Genomic DNA, 18,478 nt, shown 5'->3' with positions numbered 1-18,478 from the left:
TCCCTTATAAATGCGATTATGAAATTATAACGTTATGATTGTTTTATGAACTGAATGTTTTAACATGTCTTATGAATTGCGGGAAATGAAATATGATTTGATTGAATTATTTATTATAATATGATTTGATTGAATAATTTATTATATAATTTGATGGAATTATTTCTTATTTTATGATTGATTATAAAATGATATTATGATTGATTGAATTTCTTATAAAATGTTGTTTATAAGAAACCATGAAAGAAAGGATGTTTGATCGTATGATCCAAAGGAAATATGTTACTTCAACTGAAGTAAAAAGGCTAAAATGTAAAATTAAACGAAACATGATAAACGAAAGTGAAATTCCTAGTCCGTTTGGCAGTATATGTTCACAGGTTACGATTCTCGGTCATGCATGTACCCATGGGGCATCCGCCCATTGAGCCAAGGCTCTCATGTTTTCGGGCCAAGGCCCCATGTTTTATGGACAGCGGTCCATCGTGGGAGACGTTCCACCATGTCATACTTGCCACGGCTAGCATGTGCACCCTAAAGTTGATAATGAATTAAATAAAGAACTTTATAAAATGTTTTACATTATTCTATTCTCCCTGTGTTATTAAATAAAATGTATTGAAATGAATTTACGTTGCTAGAATAGTTCGTTACTGAGTCTTCGGCTCACCGTTATTTTGTTTTCTATTTTAGGTACCGCTGGGATCGATGGGAACGAGTAGTGGCGAGGATTTCACTTTAATAATTCCCACCTAGTTTATGCCTTAAGTTTTAATAGTTTAATTAAAGTTAGTAATTTATGTACCTTTATTTTGGTAATATAAAAGATTAATATATTGATTTTTGGGATTTAATATCTTATGATTGAAGGTTGCCTTGTAATTCCCAAGAGGGAGTTACGGCAGGTAATGCCCCGACCAATTAGGTTAATTCCGCTGCTAATTATTCTTTAATAATGTAATTAGAGGTCGGGGTGTTACAGTTTGGTATCAAGAGCAAAGGTTCTGGACCATAAGTGCTAAACCTTACGGGTTTTCGCACGAATAGAATTCATTAGGCTTTAAGTAAAGAATTTTAAGGAATGAGTTAAAAAGAATGTTCTAAAATCTTGCTAAGTTAAAATGAATATGAGTGTGAGTGTAGGAACGGGATCAAAGGGTTTATTTTATATTATTGTTTCGCTTCAACCTGATAAGATATGTTATGCAGAATGTCGACCATCGATGCTATCAACGATGTTACCAACGGAGCTCGCAACGAGCATCATGTTCACGATGATAACGACATCACTCATGAAGAGTATGTCCATGTTAATGACCACGAGGAAAGGATGGAACGATTGGAAAATGTGAGTTCAATGTTGGCAAAATTAGTCCATGATTCTCGGAAAAAGAAAGATGTTAGTGGAAACGAGAGCACAACGATGTTCAAGAACTTTTCGTCACTCAACCCACCATCCTATGATGGCAAGCCTGATCCAGTTGAGTTCGAGGATTGGATAAGTCGCATGGATCAGTTGTTTGAAACCCTGCAGTGCCCTGAGAAATGGAGAGTTGATTTCGCAGTGTTCTACTTGTCAGGCCAAGCAGGATTATGGTGGAAAGTTAACAAGGAACGAAAGAATGGGCCTGGATTTGGTTGGAACGAACTCCAGAAGTTAATGAGAGACAAGTTTTATCCACCATCCTTAAGGAAACAAAAGGAAGATGAATTTCTCCACCTGCAACAAGGAACAATGAGCGTGTTGGAATACGCAAATAAGTTTATGGAGTTGTCAAGGTTTGCACCAGACTTGGTGTCGACAGAGCAGTCCAGGATGAGCCGTTTCGAACGAGGTCTGCACCTTAAGTACCAGGATAGGTTGTCCACTCAGAGGTTTACTTCATACCAGGATATGGTTGATATTGCAGCTAATGTGGAGCGAGTGGTACTACTTCGAGAAGCGAAGAATGTTGGGTATAAAAGGCGAAATGATAACCAAAGCCAAGGAGAAGCAAAGAAGCCCAACCAAAGTTACCAGGGAAATCAAAGGAGGAATGACGGTAATCAAGGAAATAATAGGGGACAAGGATTTCAAGGAAGGAACAATCGGTCGCAAGGATGTGCCAAATGTGGAAAAAGGAGTCATGTGGAGAGTGAATGTCGTGTTGGCACGAATGCTTGCTATCGATGTGGAAGCCATGATCATTACGTCAGAGATTGCCCAAATCAAGTGACGCCAACCATGAGAGGACCAGTTCCAACTAACAACAATCGTGGTCGCAACAACAACAACACAGGAGGTTCAAACCGCAACCCACCTCGACCACCGCCAACTGGAAGAGTTTTTGTGATGAGACAAGATGAAGCAGATGAGGATGATAATGTTATCACCGGTACCTTTTCTATCCACTCGTTACCTGCCCATGTTCTTTTTGATTCTGGAGCTTCACATTCCTTTATTTCACCATTGTTTGCTAAATGTTTAAGTTTGAAACCATGTTGTGACTTTCATGCTATGAGTGTTTCCCTTCCTAGTGGAGAAATAGTGAAATGTAGGACCATGTATAGAGATTGTCCCATTGTAATAGAAAAAGTAGAGTTTCTAGCAGACTTAGTAGCTTTTGACCTATCTGAATTTGATGTAATCTTGGGAATGAATTGGTTGACTAAGTATGAAGCTAACCTTAATTGTTCAAGGCAAAGTGTGACCCTTAGAACGCCAGATGGAGATAGAGTTTCATTCCATAAGTTAGAAAGAAAACCAACGATTCAAATTGTCCATGCTTTGAGAGCACGTAAAATGATTGAGAGTGGTTTATCTGGTTACCTATGTAGTGTTGTTGACCTAAATACCCATGTACCTTCCATTACTGACATACCTGTTGTTTGTGAATACCCACATGTTTTTCCAGAAGAAATACCTAGTATGCCCCCACCAAGAGAATTAGATTTCAGCATTGAATTAATTCCAGGATCTACCCCTATTTCTAAGGCACCATATAGAATGGCACCAGCTGAGTTACAAGAATTAAAGAAACAATTAGATGAGTTACTTGAAAAAGGATATGTTCGACCTAGTGTTTCACCTTGGGGAGCTCCTGTCTTGTTTGTGAAGAAAAAGGACGGGACTATGAGGTTATGCATAGATTATCGAGAGTTAAACAAGATTACCATTAAGAATAAGTATCCTTTACCCCGTATTGATGATTTGGTTGACCAACTTCGAGGTGCAAAAGTGTTTTCTAAGATTGATTTGAGGTCAGGTTACCATCAACTTCGAATTAAACCTGAGGATATTCCAAAGACAGCCTTTAGAACTAGATATGGTCACTATGAGTTTGTTGTGATGCCTTTTGGGTTAACCAATGCGCCAGCTGTATTTATGGATTTGATGAACCGTATTTTTAAACAATACCTTGATAAGTTTGTAGTTGTTTTCATTGATGATATTTTGGTATATTCTAGGAGTAATGAGGAACACGAGGAGCATCTGAGAAAAGTGTTGGATATGTTGATTGAAAACCAGTTATATGCTAAGTTGTCGAAATGTGAATTCTGGCTTAAGGAAATATCATTTTTAGGTCATATTATCTCTGAGAAAGGTGTATCTGTTGATCCTGAGAAAATAAAAGCAATTGTGGAATGGCCTAGACCAACTAATGTACCTGAAGTACGGAGTTTTATGGGTTTAGCTGGATACTATCGAAGATTTGTTCAAGATTTCTCTAAGGTTGCCTTACCCATAACCCGATTAGTTAGAAAGAATACTAAATTTGTGTGGAATAATGATTGTGAATGTGCATTTCAAGAACTTAAGAAACGTCTCACCACCGCCCCTATTCTTACCCTTCCATCTGGAACTGACAGATTTGTAATCTATAGTGATGCTTCTAAAAATGGGTTAGGATGTGTCTTAATGCTAAACGGTAAAGTTATAGCTTATGCTTCACGCCAACTCAAAGTTCATGAACAAAATTACCCTACCCATGACCTCGAACTTGCAGCTGTTGTTTTCGCCCTCAAAATTTGGAGACATTATTTGTATGGAGTTTCGTGTCAAATTTTCACCGACCATAAGAGTCTTAATTAGTACATTTTCACCCAAAAAGAACTCAACATGAGACAACGTAGGTGGTTAGAACTTCTTAAAGATTATGACCTTGATATCCAATACCATCCCGGAAAGGCTAACGTTGTTGCGGATGCATTAAGTCGAAAGTCTCACTTAAATTCTATCCTAACTTTCTCCCGAGTCAACCAAGATGATCTACAAAAGATGGAAATTGAGTTTATCAAAGGAGATGCTTGCTTGAATGTGTTGGTAATGAAACCAACTTTGATTGATGAGATTAAGGAAGCGCAATGTAAGGACTTGCAATTAGAAAGAATAAGGAGTGAAGTGGAAAACGGGAAGTCACCTGGTTTTGTCATTCAAGAAGATGGCACGTTAAGGTTTCAGGGAAGATTATGTGTGCCTAATGATGAGAAGTTGAAAAAGAGAATTTTAGAAGAAGCTCATAGTTCACCATACTCGATTCACCCTGGAGGAAATAAGATGTATAAGGATTTAAGGCAAGTGTATTGGTGGAGCAACATGAAGCAAGAAGTGGCAGAATATGTGGCTAAATGTTTGACGTGTCAGAGAATCAAGATCGAGCATCAAAGACCAGCAGGTTTGTTGCAACCTCTGGATGTGCCAGAATGGAAATGGGATTCAGTTTCAATGGATTTTATCATAGGTTTACCAAGATCAACCAAGGGAATGAATGCTATTTGGGTTATTGTTGATCGATTAACGAAGTCGGCACATTTCTTAGCAATGAAGAGCAATTCGAGTTTAGATCAACTAGCTGAGCTATATGTGAACACTATTGTGCGATTGCATGGAGTGCCTAGTTCGATTGTTTCTGATCGTGATACGAGGTATCAATCAACCTACTGGAAAGAATTGCAGAAAGCCCTTGGGACGAAACTTAACTTCAGTACCGCATTTCACCCAACGACTGATGGACAAACAGAACGCACTAACCAAATTGTTGAGGATATGTTGAGAGCTTGTGTTTTAGATTTTCAAGGAACTAGGGAAAAGTTTCTACCTATGGTTGAATTTTCGTACAACAACAGTTATCAGGCCACCATTGGTATGGCACCTTACGAAGCACTTTATGGAAGGAAATGTCGAACACCATTATGTTGGAGTGATATCGATGAGGCGCGTGTTATAGGACCAGAATTGATTCAAGAAACTACTGACAAGATTCATTTAATCCAATCAAGAATGATGGCAGCGCAAAGTAGGCAAAAGAGTTATGCAGACCAACGAAGAAGACCTCTAGAGTTTGAGGTTGGAGGTCACGTGTTCTTGAAAATTTCGCCAACAAAAGGAATAATGAGATTTGGTCAAACAGGGAAGTTGAGCCCAAGATACATCGGGCCATATGAGATATTAGAAAGAGTAGGTGCAGTAGCATATCGACTAGCTTTACCAACCGATTTGGAAAAAGTGCATAATGTGTTCCACGTGTCGATGTTAAGAAAATATGTTCCTGATCCTAGCCATGTGATTACGCACGAACCCTTGATGTTGCGAAACGATTTGACTTACGAGGAGAAACCAATTGAAATTCTAGAACGAAGAGAGAAACGACTTAGAAGCAAAGTAATTCCAATGGTTAAAGTCTTGTGGGCCAATCACTTGACATCTGAAGCTACATGGGAAGTCGAAGCGCAAATGAGAGCGAAATATCTCCAGTTATTCGTTTAGAAACGATAAGATGTATGAATTCTAATATGCTTTTTGAATGATTATGTTATAATGTTATTCCGCCATGTTTGTCTAGCGAATAGAACGAATAAGTATGAATTGTATGATTTCTATGAATGGCTAGTTCAAATGAGCTCCAGTTTCGAGGACGAAACTTTTTCTAAGGGGGTAAGAATGTAATACCCCGAAATTTTAAACTCGATTTATTAAAATTAAAAATATTTATTAACTTAATTTCGTTTTAATTAAATTATGAATAATCGAATTTCGTTATTTTATTCGTTTTTACGATTTATTTTAAACGATAAATTTATAAACGAAAATTATTTATTTTCGTTAACGATAAATTTATTTATAAGAATTATTTTTACTTAAACATTTCTATTTTTAGCAATTTCTGAAAATTACAAACAATTTCTGAATTTTTGCCGAAATTGTGAATTTATTTAAAAAAAAAAAAAAAAAAAATCAGTTTTCTTTCCCCATTTTTTCTTCACGCAGCCTTTTTCCATGGAAGTCAAAGTTCCTTTACAAATGTCTCAACTATTCTTCAATTACATCCACGTATCTTGTATAGCTTCCCTTAGTCATCAAAAATCCCAGACTTTTCTTCACATCTGTCAACATAAACAATCTCAATTGAAATTACGCCTTACGACAAAGAACACCAATTCACACTATAACTACCTCTCCCAACTAGGCAGAAAATGAGAAAGAAATCAAACCCAAATCATCAATAACAATCAACTCCAATTGCAATTCCAATTTCAATTTCATACTCCCCATTAAAAATAATGATATTAACTCACCTCCCTTATCTTTTCTCAAACCACCACCACCACTTGTAACCACCACGAGCAGCACCACCTTCGACCACCCTACTGCACCACCACCACCTGAAACCGCCGCCCCTCCATCAGCGACGAGCTTCCCTTTCTCCTTCTCCTTTTCACCCACCACCGCACCCCGTCATTCCTTCCTCTCGCCCTCCTGCCCTGTTCTCCTCCGCGCCCAGCAGCCAGCGGCCAGCAGCGCCACCTTCCGGCGTCTGTCTGGCCGGCGTACCGCCTCACCACCGGGCCGAGCTACGGTCCTCCCCTTCCTCCTCCCTTTTGACTCCCCCTTTTTCGTGCCCTGCTATTGTTTTTTTCTAAGGAAATCAGTTTCCTTTGGAAACTTTGGTAAGATCAATTAATTTTTACCTTTTTATTCTCTCTTTATTCTATTTTATTTTATCTTTTTTTTTAATCAGCTTTATTTACCCATTTCCTAGTTTTTGGAATCTTTGACTTAGTTTGATGATGTATACTATCTTAGTTTGGAAAACACTACCTAGTTACCTACGTACATGTTTTTATTAATATATATGCTAAAGTATAGTATTTAAAATTTCTACATTATTTCATCATAGATAATTTAGTTTCATTATTAATATGTTAAGTTAAAAAAAATATAAGTATTTTAATATTCTTTTATATTATTACTTATTTTCAAGAAAGAGAGTGTGATTTATGTTAAACTTTTAATAAAATAAATTACTAGCTTTATTTAATTAACAAAAATAAAATTTATATAATATTTCCATGTAATCGATTTATGGAATACATAAATATATTTTTCGATTAAATTTCATTTAATAATATTTTCATCAAATTATGAAATTATATTTATTTATAAAATCTTTACTTATAGAATTCATTATTTATAAAATATTGATTTTAAATAATAATTTGTCGATTCAATACTAATACAATGATTTAATATTTGAAAGAAATTGGACTCGGGGCTCAGGACGAACGAACCAACGAAAATCCTTAGCAAAGAATCGTGAAAGTGAGGTAACGGCTATTGCTAGTACCCGCAGTTCCCTTATAAATGCGATTATGAAATTATAACGTTATGATTGTTTTATGAACTGAATGTTTTAACATGTCTTATGAATTGCGGGAAATGAAATATGATTTGATTGAATTATTTATTATAATATGATTTGATTGAATAATTTATTATATAATTTGATGGAATTATTTCTTATTTTATGATTGATTATAAAATGATATTATGATTGATTGAATTTCTTATAAAATGCTGTTTATAAGAAACCATGAAAGAAAGGATGTTTGATCGTATGATCCAAAGGAAATATGTTACTTCAACTGAAGTAAAAAGGCTAAAATGTAAAATTAAACGAAACATGATAAACGAAAGTGAAATTCCTTGTCCGTTTGGCAGTATATGTTCACAGGTTACGATTCTCGGTCATGCATGTACCCATGGGGCATCCGCCCATTGAGCCAAGGCTCTCATGTTTTCGGGCCAAGGCCCCATGTTTTATGGACAGCGGTCCATCGTGGGAGACGTTCCACCATGTCATACTTGCCACGGCTAGCATGTGCACCATAAAGTTGATAATGAATTAAATAAAGAACTTTATAAAATGTTTTACATTATTCTATTCTCCCTGTGTTATTAAATAAAATGTATTGAAATGAATTTACGTTGCTAGAATAGTTCGTTACTGAGTCTTCGGCTCACCGTTATTTTGTTTTCTGTTTTAGGTACCGCTGGGATCGATGGGAACGAGTAGTGGCGAGGATTTCACTTTAATAATTCCCACCTAGTTTATACCTTAAGTTTTAATAGTTTAATTAAAGTTAGTAATTTATGTACCTTTATTTTGGTAATATAAAAGATTAATATATTGATTTTTGGGATTTAATATCTTATGATTGAAGGTTGCCTTGTAATTCCCAAGAGGGAGTTACGGCAGGTAATGCCCCGACCAATTAGGTTAATTCCGCTGCTAATTATTCTTTAATAATGTAATTAGAGGTCGGGGTGTTACACTTTATTTGTTTTAATTGTTTTAATAAGCAAGACACCGAATGAGCAATAACAATTTATCCATTATTAATCAATTTTTATTTGAAGAATATCTATAAACTCTATATTGATCATAATTGTCTATATACCAGATTTCATAATAATTTATGTTTAGATTATAAATCGTGCATCGCACGGGTATTATACTGTGTTATTACATTGAGCATTATATTTACATATAAGGTGCAATGAAATCATGTCAAACAACATATTTTACCAAAAAATAAACATTTTAGCCATTGCCTATGTAAAATTGTAGTTGAATTACAAGATGCTGGTACAAATCATCCTCTTATTTTTCTATATCTTCAATCTTGAATCTTGCTTTTGATGTAGTCTTGAGTTCTCATACTTCTGAATGTGTCTATGAAGTGTGATTTGAACACAATATTTGACCTTCATGGTTTCAATTTCCTCATTGTTGTAGGCTGAAAATGAAAAAAGTAAGTAATTTGATATGATGATCACAACTAATTTAAAAATGAACATTTACTGATTTAAAAATAATGAGCATGCAAAATGTTTAAATGATAATATACAAAGAATAATCAATCTGAATTAAAATATATATATATATATATATATATATATATATATATATATATATATATATATATATATATATATATATATATATATATATATATATATATATATATATATATATATATATATATATATATATATAATGTGCTTATACTTGATCGAACATTCAACAGCTTACAAATGTACATGCTTAAAATGAATTTTAACATGTTGAACTGTTATCATATAAATCAAGCACAATTAACATCATAATCATTTTATAAATGAACATAACACTTCCTCAAAATGAATATACACAATTTATATATATATTATTTACTAAAGTCAATATGAAAATGTGTTTTTGAAAATAAAGAGAGAACTTATAAAAAAATGAACTTAAATAGTTATACAATGAACATCATACCTCTTACTTTTTCATAATTTGAACATAAAACTTTATGATAATGAACATTTTATTATCAGAAAATGAACATTTTATTATCAGAAAATGAACATTTTATTATCAGAAAATGAACATTTTTAAGTTCCACAACTTAATCAAGTTAACCATGATAAGTTTATTCTTTATAATAAGTAGATGTGGACATCATAATCTCGGAAAATGAACATCATACCTCTTACTTTTTAATAATTTGAACATAATTTTTTTGATAATGGAACATTTTATTCTCAAAAAATGAACATTATTAAGTTGCATTACTTAGTCAAAAATGAACTTAGTCACAATTTTAATCTTAATAAATAAGAATGTATATAAGCATTTGAATATTACAAAATGAAGATAATCATGCATTCGATCATATGAACCTCGAAAAAAATGTAGATCTAAACAATAAACAACATTCTAGATCTTTTTTGGGAAAAAAAGTTGGCAAGAAAATTGAGATGTCAACCAGATTTTATTTTAAATCATTTACATATTAACAAAATCAATTTTAAGAAAAATAAAATACTATACACAACAAAATGAACATTTTATTCTCACAATATGAATATTATAAAGTTCCATAACTTAATAAACAATTATGTATATAATCTTCATAATAAAATGGTATGAACATCAAAATCTTACAAAATGAACATAACTATATATAAATATGAACATTTTGAAAAATCTGGATTTGAACATAAAAATTTCTAGATCCGATTTTTTGAAGAATTTTTGCAAGAAAATGGAGAGAGAATATGGAGATTCAACCAGAAAATTTCTAATTCACATAAAAATTGATGTGCGCACAAATGTATAACATAAAAGGGAAAATCTATTGAGTTATCAAAGACATGCTTCTAATCAACATGTTAATTCAATCAAGAGAATGAGATAAGTATACGCTTTAGAATTAAAAAGATAAATTTTGGTATACATTTTTAATAATGTACCTATTTTTTAGGGAATTTAATTTTTTAGTTTTGTATATGATTTTTTGGTCATTTTTTTCCATTCATAACTATTTTTATTCTACCCTTTTCATTTTCTACCTAAATTAAAAAGGAAAAAGCCAGGAGATGACACGTGTATAGATCTTTTTTTAAACCGAATTTTTTATAAACAATTTTTTATAAACAATTTTTTATAAACTGGATTTTTTATAAACAGCCACCCTTGTAACCATTCGAATATCTACCTCAATAAGAAATCCCAAATTATAAAAAAAAACCCGATTTTTTTATAAAAAATCTTTTATAAACTGAGTTTTACCTAGTTTTCTGATTTTTTTATTCGATATTATAAATATTTAAAAAGGAATTTATAAAAGAAAATTACTATGGACTCACCAAGACATGACATGTGTCATTCCTGATGTGTCTTTAAGTATATAGTAATAGATAGATAGATAAATAGATAGATAGATATATAAATAGACTCTGATTTTTTTATTCGATATTATAAATATTTAAAAAGGAATTTAAAAAAGAAAAATACTAAGGACTCACCAAGACGTGACACGTGTCATTCCTGGTGTGTCTTTTAGTATGTAAAATACTCCCTCCATTTCTTTTTGTTTGTTACGTTTGGACTTTTGCACGTTTATTAACGTACTAGTCTTATATACACGCGATGCGTGCGAATATAAGAAAACATTTCAACCCAAATAACATTTGAACATTTATAAAATGCCTTAAGATTTTTTTCTTGTTCAACACCCTATAAAGAGGCGTTTTTTACGTCCATTTTTTACTTGACCGTTCTCTATTTTCTATTCTCACCATCATCATCAAGCTCCGCGAAACACCATTTGCCACCTAAATCAATTAACATTACTTTCAGTAAATCAAATTCTTCATATTTAATCGAATTACACAAATTAATTCTCATTAAAAAGGTGCAAAAATAAATGACCAACAATCAATTTTGCAAGTCCGATAACGTATAATAACACAAAATTCAATTAAAAAAAATTAATTGACCTCCCATCACCAGAAGAATACTGCAGCAACTGCTCCAACAACCTTTTTGCCGACCGCAATGTTCGCTTCCCCGAACAAAGCTAACCGACAAAACCAACCTAGAGGCAGTCGTCTCCGCGATGTAAGAAACATCAACAACAAAGAAGTTCAAAGAGATGGGAAGGCCCAAGGCAGCAGTCGTGTGGGCAAGGAGCCGCTGGCTCTCATTCAAGGTTCGACCTATAAATTACCAACAATCAATTTTGCAAGTTCAATCAATTTGTAATAACTGACACTTCAAAATCACAGCACGAAATAAATTAAGATCCTTATAAATCAAAATCGAAATCATTATTTTTTGAAAAATCAAAAAAATAAAAAATCAACCTTAATAAAACGTTTGGTAGACGGTCATCAATTACTACTGTCACCATACATTACGACCTCCCAAACAAGTGGTAAAAGTCAGTTAAATGCCGGAAAGTCAGTTGTTAACTTGTAACATTAAATTGTAAAGCTAATTCTTTTAGCTTGTGTGATTGTTGGTGTATAGCACCCCTTTCAGAATAAAAGGCGCTATTCTTGTATCTTTGTATGTTTCTTAACGTATTACAATATTATTTCACAAAGAAGTACAGACTATATACAGAGGTCTGTAGTTTGTACTATTAATTTCAGCGCAATTAGGCACAAATGAAATGCCAGTAAAAATGCCAGTAAAATTCTTACAGGTATAGCAGCATCTCGAATATCTTTAGAAGTGAATTACACATTAGGGATGATTGTTCCCAGTGCGGCACTCCTTCAACACAAAAACTCCATCTAAGAAAAATAGGAGAGAGAAATTAAAGCGGGAGAATAGAGAGAGGAAGAGATAGAAATTGCCTTTTTGCTCAGGGAGAATGACTTTGTTAGTGATAACATCCAAGCCATGGTAGACTTGCTATGCCCCACCGTAAGCCCACTGGTACAGTGATCGGCCTGATTTCCCATAGGCATATAAGCATTAAGCTAAGTTGGTTAGAAATTTTGGAAAATTCATAGAGAATTAAAGACTGTTATCAACTAATCAATTCATCATCTGCCCTTGGCTGGGTTACAACTTCACCATTTTCGTTCTCATACTTTTAATCAACTATCCATAACAAATTAACAATACATAATCTCATGAGTCACAATTCTATAAGTTAATATAGAAAAAAATAGTTCAAAGAATACGAGTAGCATTAATTAGCAATCATTTCTCCAAAGTAATAGTTCAAAGAACAGGCGTACTTTGCTTCAGTTATTGACACTTAAACTTACCCCAGACCATTAATGATTCAAGGCAACGAAACAAAGAAAAAAGATGAATGATAAAAGGCAATGCAAGCAAGATTTTTCACCAAAATAAAGGTGCAAACCTTTGAAACCATTGTTCCACCATCTTCTTCAACTTTTCGGAACTTTGGGGTATTCCGAAATGCACAAACCAAAAGAGTGTAATTGGAATTCCAGTCCTGCTGATATTTTGCCCCCATTTTTAAAGCTTGTGACCGCAATATACCCCGCTCGGAGTTTACAAAGTCTGACAGCGCAAAAACTACCCCTTCCCGTCCATATTACACTGGAAAATCATAATCAAATCCATTAAGAACAATTTATCAATTGCAACCAAATTTATCCTCAATTAAAAATTGAAAGAAAAAACCCTAGAATTAGTTTCGTTTTTAAATCAAATTATAAAACTAAAAAAAATGTTATTGACGTTGCAAGAGTTGCAGCGATCTCTACATCTATCTCCAAATTATCCTAATAATTATGAAAACAGAAAAAAAAAAATCCCCAAATCTCTAGAGATTCCTCTGTTAGGGTTTTGATCTCTACATCTATCTCCAAATTATCGAAAGAAAACGCATCACCCATAAACAACTCCGAATTAAGAACATACCCAAATTTTCCCAGAGAAACAATATATCAAACAATTCAATTCAATGGGTTCAATACCAAACCTAGTTTCTCTAATTTATCAAACAACATTGCACAAAACTTCTACAAAACCATTTTCAATGAGTATCAAAGCCATGCATGGCTAAAGAGCTCTATTTTAACCATTTTCAATAATCATGAGACATAATTTCAGTTACCCATTAATTTCCTAAATTTGCACAAAAAATTAAGTCACTCATTTGTACAAAACCTTCACTTGACTAAAATTCAGTAAAATTCCAGACAAATTTGGAGAAATTAATTCACGATAACTTCAATTATCCCACATTAGGCAAATTCCCATCACTTAATAGTCAAATTACAACATAACTCAGATCAACAAATAAAAACCAATAAATCAGGCTCCAACTTACAAAACTCGCATATATTGACAATGAGTTGCAAAATTAATCAATCATACTTCTCATCCTAATATGCATCCAAAAAACACCACATTTCTGGCACAAACAAATTCCGCAGTGAAAAACTACCCAAAGCAATTAACATCGATGTTCAATAAATTAACCTCAATAAACAAAATTTTCATCCAGAATTCTCAGAATTACAAAGTCCAGCGCTCATAAATTCAAAGATAACCTCAATTTGGATTAAAGAACCCACAAATTTCTTGAGCAAAATTCAAAATTGCAGTTGAATACTCCTATTTAACAAAATCTGGATAAATAATAGCAAAAATTCAGAATATAAAATTAGTGTTTGTAAGGAACTTACAATGACTTCCCGGAAGTTCGAAGAAGACCGGAGAGCTCCTTAGGGTAAAACGGAGTCATGTGAGCAAAGAACATGGCCTTATCACCGAGGTCTTTGGCGGCAGAAGTGTCAGGGGCAATGCCGCTAACTGTTTGAAGCTGAGAGCAGCTTGATCCTCGAAAATCTTGAGTAAGGATTTGAATTGATCGTAAAGATCGAAACTGCAATTCGGACTCATAGCTTTCTGGATCGCATTTCATTTTTTATTGTGGGGTTTGGAGGGTCAATTTGTCGGCTGAGGGCCCGGCGGAGGAGAAGCCCTCTGCTGCCATCTCCGCTGCGAGAATCGATATTCCATCTTGATTTGGAACCCTAGTTTGCAATCCGTAATTTGTGTGCCTACATCGTTGTTTTTCCACGATGAGGAATCCAGATCTTCGAAATTTGTTAGGTTTCTTCATTGAATTTCTAGAGTTTCAATGGTGACCGGAGAAGAAGACATGGATGTTGGGAGGTCTGGGAGTTGCAGAATTACCATGGAGTTGAGAGGAGAGAGAAAAGGCGTGAGTTGAGAGGAGGGAGAGATCGTGGGTCAGTGAATCTCTAGGGTTGGGAAGGATATATGGGGTTAGTGAGGGTATTATCGTCTATTCCTAGGGGGACACGAAAAGTGTAGTTACTCATTTACCCTCAGCTGTTCCTTTATATAATAGAGATAATAAATATAGTTTTTCCTTTTTATTTTAAATGCTTTAGATTCCATCATTTATATTAAAATAATAAACCAAAGTAAAACCTCAATCAGTGTTTACAAATTTCAAAGGGATTTTAGGCAGGAAATAGTAAAATTTCTTCAAAAATTTGGCTATTTCCAGCCCATTTGGTTTAATTTTTCATGTGTTTGTCTTCAGATTCAATAAAACTACATCGTTTGAGTGTAGTAAGTTCCCCTATGGTGGGATTAGTGACTGTAGTAAGTTCTCCTATGGTGGGATTAGTTGAGTATTTGGATTTTAGTATTAGTATAGTTTTGGTGGAGTATCGTCGTGAATTCGGTTCGTTGATAAAGAATTATACGAGATTGAACCAGTTATCAAAATTTCAAATCGATTTAGATGAATCGGATGGAAACCGTTCTCGCGGCTACAACAAATCGTTAGACCGTCTCTCCGAAAAGGCTGTATGTGTAACAGCCCACGATTTTGAGCTGCTATTTAGAATTACTCATCTCCCACTAATTACACTTAGAAGTCAATTTACAAAACAAACCCGAATTAACACTTATAGTCAACTATAAATACACAAGAGATCTTAACCTATCATAAACTTTGATGGTCCCATAACATTTCAGCAACATTATCCCTTCCTCAATCACATCTGTAATCCACAACCGAGCTTTACACAATACCTGCAAAATCACTAAAAAGGATTCTGCCCCCACCAGGACAGGCTCAAAGAACAAAGTCAGGGAAATCGAGTACACATTGCCCAACCTGAAACTCATTTTAGTGGCTTAAAATATAATTTCGTGATTTATTTATTTCAATGATAAAACTGATTCTATATGAATCAGATCATATTCAAATTAAACTCGGTAATCACATTACAATAATTTAAAGCACATGAAACATTGAACACAACTTTGATGTTTATAATTGATAAATAAATCAAGAAAAGGTTGCACTCAGTCACCAGGTGTTTTCCAAAGATCGTACGATTTATATTCTCAGAAGTCTTCGGATCTATTTTTCAATATAACTAATCACATATGCTTTGAGAATGAATTCATCACATATTCTCAACTCGTATCTCAAAGTCTACCTTAGCTTAAACACTTAACACGACTTAACTAAGACTAATTATTCAATTCCCAATATAATATGAAGAAAATCTTCTTGCTGAGGCTCACATCCAAATCACACATGTATATTCCTTTTTGGAAACAACGAACTCAAATACGAATTACTCTTGATAATTTATTTTGGAAATTATATCAAATAGTAATATATAAAATATATTTCTTAGAAATCCTTGATAATTTAAAGCTTGCACAAACGCGAAGATTTAAGAGATATTTTCTTTTTCTAGCAAATCCTTTACATTTCAAAATCACACACATTGACAACCTTCACAATATTTGCTACTTCTAGCATAATTAACACATTTTATCTTTTAAACATATTTATAAAATCGGGAAGAGAACACGAATAGAGACGGGTTGAAGAACCACTGCCTCCAAACTTTTAGGGGTTGTCACCCACCTTTTTACACATGCTTGCAAGACTTTTTAGGACATGTCCACACACAGATGTACATATGTACATTTACACAGATGCGCAAAGGCGCATTTACACAGATCACACACAAATACACAAGTGTTGTTCATGGCCGTTGTTAACGGCTTCTTCCCCCACTAAAACACATTTGAAAACTCATTTAACAAATTTAAGAAATATATAAATATAATTTTTCAAAGTCTTGTATCACAAACCAAATCACATCTGAATTAAACACAATTAAACATAGTCACAATGATACTTATTCAATTTGCCAAATCCATTCAAAATATTTGCTTAAAGATTATAATAGCTTATCCAAAGCTTTTCACAAACTTTTTATACATAAATCTTGAAAAAAAGATCACCTAAGCACCTATATGTCGTTCGGTTCGCTTCAAAGCACTCGCATGTAGTTAAAATCCAAGATATATCCGAAATCCTTAAGCTTGTCAGGAATTATACTCACGAATATAAAGTCGTAAACTCAATATTAATCAATTGATATATTCTCGGTCCCAAAACGCAAATATTTAGTTTGTAGCACAAAGATCACCCTTTCAAATTACTCCAACCTTTAGCCACAATTGTATAATAAACTCAAACCCTTATTATACTGTGAAACCTTCATAACTCCAAGTATAAGAACCCCGAAACCTTCCTTATAAGTAACTCCAGATGCATATAGGTTATACCCAAGTTAGCTTAATAGCTCAATTAGGACTAGTCAACTAACTTTTATCTTAATCGTACGTGGTTACATACCCAATACTGAAATTAGATCTTAAAAAAAAAATCTCATTAAGAATAAAGTTTAAAATGATGTATAAATACACATTCTAATCGTATAAAAATATATATATAATTTATATTATTTCATCTTAGTCAAAGGATAATTTTGGTCTGTTAAATTCAAACATACTCTTTACAGAAACCATATAAATATCTCAATGAAATAATTTAATAAACGTTGAGCTTCACAATTCGATAAAAAAATAACTTGGTAGATATAGGCCATAAATCATAATTCGGAAAATCAAAATACATTATATATTGAGTAGCTCAAAACTGGATTTTAGAAGATCAATTAGTTTATTTATATGGTCGCCCAATTCATAAAATTTATTTCAAAAAGCCTTTACGTTGTAACCAATCCTTATCGTCATATCAGAGTTAAAATTATACAATAACTAGTATGTTGGTAAAAATGCCATTTAGTGATACCATTGACTATAACATAAAAAAAAAAAAAATTATCTCATAAAGATAATTTATAGATCTTATTATAAAATTGTATGGCTAAAATAGTAGTTCAAGAAAAACAAAAGAATACAAAGGAAATATATTTGTCGCTTATAATTCAATCGATAGTTCTTGCTAAACCTTATTAATCCCAACATAGGTTAATATATTTGAGTCACACTCATATTTTCTAATCATGTACTCCATAGGTTATTTCAAAAAATTTCACACCATAGCTCGAATACTTAGAAAGATGCTCAAACACTATTTATCAATCATACCAACATTATAGTTACACTAGCATAGGCTTGCCCATAGCTTTCCATAATGCAAACTAATACCTTCACAACCAATATCATTCTTATGTAGGCATAACTATTTGTAACACAATCTAACATCAATCGTATATCCAAACACATGACCAACTTTCACAAGTCTCACCTTCAAACTCACAACCGCGCGCATGATCACAAGTCTCATGTTCAAATCAATCAAAATATTTAGATTCAAAACACAAAACATTGAGTTCATTGAAATTCTAATAATATAAAGATCCCACATATTTTTACGAAATCAAAATTTCCAAATCATAATAACGTAACACTTGAAATTAATTCAAAAGTCTTATTCTTAAATGTAAATCACATAATTCACAGAATTCATAAAACCTATGAAACATAAGTAATAAATTTTATAAAGGTGGATGGACAATGTG

Source organism: Spinacia oleracea, chromosome 4 (assembly GCF_020520425.1).
Source record: "Spinacia oleracea cultivar Varoflay chromosome 4, BTI_SOV_V1, whole genome shotgun sequence".
Classification (NCBI taxonomy): Eukaryota; Viridiplantae; Streptophyta; class Magnoliopsida; order Caryophyllales; family Amaranthaceae; genus Spinacia; species Spinacia oleracea.
The sequence above is the reverse complement of the archived record's forward strand: the minus strand, read 5'-3'. Positions refer to the sequence as shown.